The sequence below is a fragment of the Capra hircus genome, unplaced genomic scaffold (genome assembly GCF_001704415.2).
Source record: "Capra hircus breed San Clemente unplaced genomic scaffold, ASM170441v1, whole genome shotgun sequence".
NCBI classification, from domain to species: domain Eukaryota; kingdom Metazoa; phylum Chordata; class Mammalia; order Artiodactyla; family Bovidae; genus Capra; species Capra hircus.
The window spans coordinates 215-9685 of record NW_017193696.1 but is presented as its reverse complement, the minus strand read 5'-3'; the positions used below and the strand labels follow the sequence as shown (position 1 = coordinate 9685).

At 42.2% G+C, this 9471-nt stretch overlaps 1 pseudogene; it reads left to right on the top strand.

Annotated features, from left to right (window-relative positions):
- The first annotated feature begins 6713 nt into the window (after positions 1-6713).
- Positions 6714-7446, top strand: LOC108634931 (annotated as a pseudogene).
- The last annotated feature ends 2025 nt before the right edge of the window (positions 7447-9471 follow it).

Here is a 9471-nt window from a genome sequence, read left to right as displayed (position 1 = left end):
GCACCATTCTGCCTCAGATAGAGATTGCCCACAGACTAAAAGTTATTAGCAATATGCAGATCTCTGTCTGATCTTTAGGGTTAATTTCAAGTCACAACAATGAAGTGATTGGGCTCACATCATCTTCTACTCTGTATTTTTTAAGATATAACAAAGAGAGCTTACCAAAGCTTTTGGATAACTTTCAGTTCAGTTCAGTTCAGTTCCTCAGTCATGTCCGACTCTTTGCGACCCCATGAATTGCAGCACGGCGTCTTTTAAATTTCATGGCTGCAATCACCATCTGCAGTGATTTTGGAGCCCCAAAAATAAAGTCTGACACTGTTTCCACCTTTCCCCATCTATTTCCCATGAAGTGATGGGACCAGATGCCATGATCTTCATTTTCTGAATTTGAGCTTTAAGCCAACTTTTTCACTCTCCTCTTTCACTTTCATCAAGAGGCTTTTTAGTTCTTCACTTTCTGCCATAAGGGTGGTGTCATCTGCATATCTGAGGTTATTGATATTTCTCCCCAGCATCTTGATTCCAGCTTGTGCTTCTTCCAGCCCAGCGTTTCTCATGATGTACTCTGCATAGAAGTTAAATAAGCAGGGTGACAATATACAGCCTTGACATACTCCTTTTCCTATTTGGAACCAGTCTGTTGTTCCATGTCCAGTTCTAACTGTTGCTTCCTGACTGCATACAGGTTTCTCAAGAGGCAGGTCAGGTGGTCTGGTATTCCCATCTCTTTCAGAATTTTCCACAGTTTATTGTGATCCACAGTCAAAGGCTTTGGCATAGTCAATAAAGCAGAAATAGATGTTTTCTGGAACTCTCTTGCTTTTTTGATGATCCAGCGATGTTGGCAATTTGATCTCTGGTTCCTCTGCCTTTTCTAAAACCAGCTTGAACATCTGGAAGTTCACGGTTCACATATTGCTGAAGCCTGGCTTGGAGAATTTTGAGCATTACTTTACTAGCGTGTGAGATGAGTGCAATTGTGCGGTAGTTTGAGCATTCTTTGGCATTGCCTTTCTTTGGGATGGAATGAAAACTGACCTTTTCCAGTCCTGTGGCCACTGCTGAGTTTTCCAAATTTGCTGGCATATTGAGTGCAGCACTTTCACAGCATCATCTTTCAGGATTTGAAATAGCTCAACTGGAATTCCATCACCTCCACTAGCTTTGTTCATAGTGATGCTTTCTAAGGCCCACTTGACTTCACATTCCAGGATGTCTGGCTCTAGGTGAGTGATCACACCATCGTGATTATCTGGTCATGAAGATCTTTTTGTACAGTTCTTCTGTGTATTCTTGCCACCTCTTCTTAATATCTTCTGCTTCTGTTAGGTCCATACCATTTCTGTCCTTTATCAAGCCCATCTTTGCATGAAATGTTCCCTTGGTATCTCTAATTTTCTTGAAGAGATCTCTAGTCTTTCCCATTCTGTTGTTTTCCTCTATTTCTTTGCATTGATCGCTGAGGAAGGCTTTCTTATCTCTTCTTGCTATTCTTTGGAACTCTGCATTCAGATGCTTATATCTTTCCTTTTCTCCTTTGCTTTTCACTTCTCTTCTTTTCACAGCTATTTGTAAGGCCTCCCAGACAGCCATTTTGCTTTTTTGCATTTCTTTTCCATGGGATGGTCTTGATCCCTGTCTCCTGTACAATGTCACGAACCTCATTCCATAGTTCATCAGGCACTCTATCTATCAGATCTAGTCCCTTAAATCTATTTCTCACTTCCACTGTATAATCATAAGGGATTTGATTTAGGTCATACCTGAATGGTCTAGTGGTTTTCCCTACTTTCTTCAATTTAAGTCTGAATTTGGCAATAAGGAGTTCATGATCTGAGCCACAGTCAGCTCCTGGTCTTGTTTTTGTTGACTGTATAGAGCTTCTCCATCTTTGGCTGCAAAGAATATAATCAGCATCTGGTGATGTCCATCTTCTCTAACTATTAAGAAAAAAAAACTGGGGTCTACACCATCACCAGATGGATTATATTCTTTGCAGCCAAAGATGGAGAAGCTCTATACAGTCAACAAAAACAAGACCAGGAGCTGACTGTGGCTCAGATCATGAACTCCTTATTGCCAAATTCAGACTTAAATTGAAGAAAGTAGGGAAAACCACTAGACCATTCAGGTATGACCTAAATCAAATCCCTTATGATTATACAGTGGAAGTGAGAAAGATTTAAGGGACTAGATCTGATAGATAGAGTGCCTGATGAACTATGGAATGAGGTTCGTGACATTGTACAGGAGACAGGGATCAAGACCATCCCATGGAAAAGAAATGCAAAAAAGCAAAATGGCTGTCTGGGAGGCCTTACAAATAGCTGTGAAAAGAAGAGAAGTGAAAAGCAAAGGAGAAAAGGAAAGATATAAGCATCTGAATGCAGAGTTCCAAAGAATAGCAAGAAGAGATAAGAAAGCCTTCCTCAGCGATCAATGCAAAGAAATAGAGGAAAACAACAGAATGGGAAAGACTAGAGATCTCTTCAAGAAAATTAGAGATACCAAGGGAACATTTCATGCAAAGATGGCTCGATAAAGGACAGAAATGGTATGGACCTAACAGAAGCAGAAGATATTAAGAAGAGGTGGCAAGAATACACAGAAGAACTGTACAAAAAGATCTTCATGACCAGATAATCACGATGGTGTGATCACTCACCTAGAGCCAGACATCCTGGAATGTGAAGTCAAGTGGGCCTTAGAAAGCATCACTATGAACAAAGCTAGTGGAGGTGATGGAATTCCAGTTGAGCTATTTCAAATCCTGAAAGATGATGCTGTGAAAGTGCTGCACTCAATATGCCAGCAAATTTGGAAAACTCAGCAGTGGCCACAGGACTGGAAAAGGTCAGTTTTCATTCCAATCCCAAAGAAAGGCAATGCCAAAGAATGCTCAAACTACCGCACAATTGCACTCATCTCACAGCTAGTAAAGTAATGCTCAAAATTCTCCAAGCCAGGCTTCAGCAATACGTGAACCATGAACTTCCAGATGTTCAAGCTGGTTTTAGAAAAGGCAGAGGAACCAGAGATCAAATTGCCAACATCTGCTGGATCATGGAAAAAAGCAAGAGAGTTCCAGAAAAAAATCTATTCTGCTTTATTGACTATGCCAAAGCCTTTGACTGTGTGGATCACAATAAACTGTGGAAAATTCTGAAAGAGATGGGAATACCAGACCACCTGACCTGCCTCTTGAGAAACCTGTATGCAGGTCAGGAAGCAAGTTAGAACTGGACATGGAACAACAGACTGGTTCCAAATAGGAAAAGGAGTACGTCAAGGCTGTATTGTCACCTGCTTATTTAACTTCTATGCAGAGTACATCATGAGAAACGCTGGGCTGGAAGAAGCACAAGCTGGAATCAAGATTGCTGGGAGAAATATCAATAACCTCAGATATGCAGATGACACCACCCTTATGGCAGAAAGTGAAGAACTAAAAAGCCTCTTGATGAAAGTGAAAGAGGAGAGTGAAAAAGTTGGCTTAAAGCTCAACATTCAGAAAATGAAGATCATGGCATCTGGTCCCATCACTTCATGGAAATAGATGGGGAAATGGTGGAAACAGTGTCAGACTTTATTTTTGGGGGCTCCAAAATCACTGCAGATGGTGATTGCAGCCATGAAATTAAAAAGACGCGTGCTGCAATTCATGGGTCGCAAAGAGTCGGACATGACTGAGGAACTGAACTGAACTGAACTGAAAGTTATCCAAAAGCTTTGGTAAGCTCTCCTTTGTTATATCTTAAAAAATACAGAGTAGAAGATGATGTGAGCCAAATCACTTCCATTGTTGTGACTTGAAATTAACCCTAAAGATCAGACAGAGATCTGCATATTGCTAATAACTTCTTAGTCTGTGGGCAATCTCTATCTGAGGCAGAATGGTGCAGTGGCGGACAGTTATAACTATACCAAGGTACCAATTCTCTTGGTTGTCCATGCAGTCAGGAAGCCTCTCATGTCTCGAGGCCTTGCATTTGTTACCTCTGGTATCTCAGAGAGAGTGCAGATGGATATCCTACTTCCCTTTGTATTGTACAAACAGGAAACAGAATCATAATCTATTTAGGCAGTGGTGGGAAAGCATGGCAAGAAGATAGCTTGCTGGGATAACCCCATAGGCGATGTCTTAATTACATGTCAGCAAAATCACTGCAGATGGTGATTGCAGCCATGAAATTAAAAGACACTTACTCCTTGGAAGGAAACTTATGACCAACCTAGATAGCATATTAAAAAGCAGAGACATTACTTTGCCAACAAAGGTCCGTCTAGTCAAGGCTATGGATTTTCCAGTGATCATGTATGGATGTGAGAGTTGGACTGTGAAGAAAGCTGAGCACCAAAGAATTGATGCTTTTGAACTGTGGTGTTGGAGAAGACTCTTGAGAGTCCCTTGACTGCAAGGAGATCCAATCAGTCCATTCTAAAGAGATCAGTCCTGGGTGTTCATTGGAAGGACTGATGCTAAAGCTGAAACTCCAATACTTTGGCCACCTCATGTGAAGAGTTGACTCATTGGAAAAAGACTCTGATGCTGGGAGGATTGAGGGCAAGAGGAGAAGGGGACGACAGATGATGAGACGGCTGGATGGCATCACCGACTCGATGGACATGAGTTTGAATAAACTCCTGGAGTTGGTGATGGACAGGGAGGCTTGGCATGCTGCTATTCATGGGGTTGCAAAGAGTCAGGCACGACTGAGCGACTGAACTTAACTGAACTGAAGCTTTTCTTCTCTGGATCCGTTAGCCTGCAGTGCAGTGGAAAGGCTAATCATGTGTTTCAAAATCAGACTTTTCCCCTTTGTTTAGTGTAGACATAGAAAGATACTTTCCATTTTTAACTGAGATTTTGGGTTCTAGTATGATCCGATAACCTCTTGGATGAGGAAATCTGTCATATGCGAATACACAGTGATTTTAAAAAATAGTCTGTATTGTCAAATATTATGGGATTTGTCATCAAGTGATTCCCACAGTTTTGCTGAGTAAACAAAGAAACCACTCATCAAGGTTCAGTATGTAAGTAAAGTTTAAGGAGAGTGTCACAGAATTCATCAAGCAGAAAGAGAACCTGTGAGGCCTGCTATGGTCAAAGAAGCCTCCCAGAGCAGAAGTCCCAAGGATGGGAATTCCTTTTCCATTAACATAATTCATCTATGCCCAACGACTTCTGGAATTACTGTCTGAGAAGTGTTGTGGAGAGTGCTAGGGATTTGTAGCAGTGAGGAAAGGGAGTAGGGGACGGAAGGGAACACTCTCAAGAGCAGAAACGTCTGCCTGGACTGCCTGAAGGAATGTTTGCATGGACAGTGGTGGAGTAGGGTGGCTGCTGCTGGGTGTGGGCTTACTTTCCTGGAATATTTTCTTTGTAGCCCAAGATTTTTCAATTCACGTTTTTAAATTTTGGCTGCCCTGGGTCTTTGCTGCATTGTGAGGGCTTTTCTGTAGCTGTGGCGTGAAGGCTTAGTTGCTCCACAGCATGTGAGCTCTTAGTTCCCTGACCAGGGATCAAACCAAGTCCCCTGCACTAGAATGCAGATTTCTAACCACTGGACCGCCAGGGAATTCCCAAGATCCTTTTTAAAAAATTGAAATATAGTTCATTTACATGTTTCAGGTGAACAGCAAAGTGATTCAGTTCATATATATACACACATATATATCTGTGTTTATATATATATATATATATATGTATGTATAAATAAGTAAGTGAAGTCGCTCAGTCGTGTCCAACTCTTTGCGACCCCATGGACTGTAGCCTAATAGGCTCCTCTGTCCATGGGATTTTCCAGGCAATAGTACTGGAGTGGATTGCCATTTCCTTCTCCAGTGGATCTTCCCGACCCAGGGACTGAACTCGAGTCTCCCGCATTGTAGACAGACGTTTTACCATCTGAGCCCTACACACATTTATAGGTTTCCCCAGTGGCTCAGTGGTAAAGAATCTGCCTGTAATGCAGGAGTTGCAGGAGGCTTGGGTTCAGTCCTGGGTTGGAAAAGCTCCCCTGGAGGAGGGCACGGCAACCCACTCCAGTATTCTTGCCTGGAGAATCCGTGAACAGGGGAGCCTAGCCAGCTATAGTCGTAGGGTCACAAAGATTCAGACATGACTGAAATGACTTAGCACGCATGCACACACACACACACACGTATTCTTTTTCAGATTATTTTCCCTTATAAGTTATTACAAGATATTGAATATAGTTTCCTGCGCTCTACAGTAGATCTTTGTTGGTTATCTATTTTATATATCGTAGTGTGCATATGGGAGAAGAAAATGAAACCCACTCCAGTATTCTTGTCTGGAGAATCCCATGGACAGAGGAGCTACAGTCCAGTCCATAGAGTTGCAGAGTCGGACATGACTAAAGCAACTTAGCGAGCAAGCGAGTGTGTATATGTTAATCCCAAATTCCCAATTTATCCCTTCTCCACTTTCCCTTTTGGTAGCCATGTTTGTTTTCTATGTCTGTGAGTCTATTTCTGGATTATAAATAGGCTCATTTGCATTATTTTCTAAGATTCCATATATAAGTGATGTCATATGGTATTTGTCTTTCTCTCTCTGACTTACTTCATTTAGTGTGATAATCTCAAGTTCCATACATGTAGCTGCAAATGACATTATTTCATTCTTTTTTTTTTACAGCTGAGTAATATTCCACTGTATATGTATACCATATCTTCTTTATCCATTCATCTGTTGATGGACCAAGGTTCTTTTATATATTGTGATGTAAACACTTTCAACAAATATTTATCATTTATTTATTTTTCTTGCAGATGCAGATTTGAACACTTTTTAAATATTATGAAACTACTAGGGCACCACTGCAGTCATTTGCTAAGGAGAAATGATGTCATGAATTCTTTAAAGGATGAGAACTTCGACCTGGTGATTGTGGAAATGTTTGACTACTGTCCTTTCTTGGTTGCTGAGAAGCTTGGGAAGCCATTTGTGGCCGTTCTCCCTTCCCCACTGGGCACTGTGGACTTTGGGCTGCCAAGTCCTCTGTCTTATGTGCCAGTATTCTATTCCTTGTTAACTGACCAGATGGACTTCTGGGGCCGAGTAAAGAATTTCCTGATGTTCTTTGAGTTCTTCAAGAAGCAGTGGAAAATCCAGTCTGCATATGATGACACCATCAAGGAGCATTTTCCGGATGACTCTAGGCCAGTTTTGTCTCATCTGCTAACAAAAGCAGAGCTGTGGTTTGTTAACTCTGACTTTGCCTTTGATTTTGCTCGGCCCCTGCTTCCCAACACTGTGTGTATTGGAGGTTTAATGTCAAAACCTGTTAAACCAGTACCACAGGTAAGTAAATGCTGAGGGTGAGGATTCATGCAGAAGTCCTCAGTGCAGAGCTGGTGGCCACCGTGTCACTGGGATCCTGGGAGTGCGTAAGGTGAGGCAAGTGAGGCTCCAGGGGACCCCTCTGAAAGGAAAGACTCACTTTCAGGATCATGAAAGTACAGAGATTGACCTCCTTAAATACTATATCCAAAGTCTTTTGCTCTTGCCTCACCTTAGTCCTGGTGCTGGTAGAAAAAGACTTTCAGTAACTTGAAGTTTCCATTTTAATTCTATGCTCATATTTTCAGTAAGCATCACATGCAAGAATCATGAAGGGGATGAATTACTCACATGGAAATACAAAAACAGCATGACGATGGAGGTGGTGTGTGGGACTGACAGTGAGAGTGCAGGCTTTATCACCAGCATCCTGAGGCAGTAGCGCCCTAACTCTGCCTATACCTCCTGATTTGATTGATGTGGGGTCAAGCCTGGAAAGTGTAAGTTATAAAAGCTGCCCAATCAGTTTGGCTGCATCGACTCAGAACCACTGCTGTAGAAGTTTTCAAAATGGAGGGGAGTTAAGACCAGATGGTAAAGAATTTGCTTGCAATGCAGGAGACCCAGGTTCAATCGCTGGAGAAGAGAATGGTAACCTGCTCCAGTATTCTTGCCTGGAAAATTCCATGGACAGAAGAGCCTGTCGGGCTACAGTTCTGGGGTCACAAAGAATCAGGCATGACTGAGTGACTAACACTTTAAGATGAGTGCGTTGCTTGTCATCTAACAGTACAGGCTTGCGATTTTATGAAATTTATCTTATATAATCTCTTGCCACCTAGAAGGAGGTGTGATGACCTCCATTTTAATTTTTTTTAAATTTTTTAAAATTTGAATATTTGTTTATTTATTTGGCTGAGTCGGGTCTTAGTTGCAACATGCAGGATCTTCGCTGCATCATGTGGGATCTTTCTTTGTGGCACAGACTCTCTAGTTGTAGCACACAGGCTCCAAAGCACTCAGGATCAGTAGTTGCAGAGTGTGGGTTAGTTGCTCTGCGGCATGTGGAATCTTAGTTCCCTGACCAGGAATTGAACCCATGTCCCCTGCATTGCAAGGCAGATTCTTAACTGCTGGACCACCAGGGAAGTCCCATGACCTCCATCTTTATAAAGAAGGGGACAGGCCTCTGGTGGTGTAAGTGGCTGTCCCACTTTCATTCATTTTAAAGCCAGAGAGAGTCCTGATTTGGCCTGGGCCTTTTAGGAATGAAGCTATCTATCCATCCCCTACTGAACTTGCATCAGGTGAGCAGGAAGAGTTGGGGAATGATGCTTGAGTTATGTGGGTTTTGAGTTGGCAGAAGAATTTTTAGGAATGAAGCTGGGATGGAAGATGTTCCCAGGTAGAGAGAATAGGAGGCCCATAGTGTGAAGATGAAGTGAGATGTCTCTGGGTTCCCTGATGACTTCAGCTGGACCAGAAGAGGAAAATGCAGTTGCACAAAGATGCCCAGGCCAGACTGCAGGAAGTTTCACTGGATAGGTGGGTGGATCAGCCCTGGCCACAAGACTGCAGAAGGGAATTTTTAAGCAGGAGTGTGATGGGAGGAAGGATTGTGAGATAACAGTAACTTTTTCAAAAATTTTTCTCCTTCGCATTTTCCAGTTTTTTTATATATAATGATTTTACATTGCTTTTTTAATTATAACAGATTGACAAAACTGTTGTCAAAGTGGTCCTCTGAAGCAGTAAATCAGGCAATGTTTATGCTAAATGAAATCAGCCCAATAGGGTGAAGGTCTAGGAGCTGGATGAGATGGATGAGGTGGTTGGATGGCATCACCAAGTCAATGAACATGTGTTTGAGAAAACTCTGGGAGATGGTGAAGGACAGGGAAGGCTGGTGTGCTGCAGTCCATGGGGTCAAAAAGAGTCGGGCACAGCTGAGAGACTGAACAATAACAACTAGGATCTGGGATTGGGGGAGTCACAAGAAATCCAGAGAGAGTCAGGGTCCAAAGAAATATTTGGAAGAATTGACAAAAACGTGTTTAAAACCAAGATTACAGCATTAGATCAGAACAGTTTTTCAGAACTGCCTCGGGATTTGAAGAAAAGAACTGCTGAGGTCTGAGACTTGGTGCAGCATT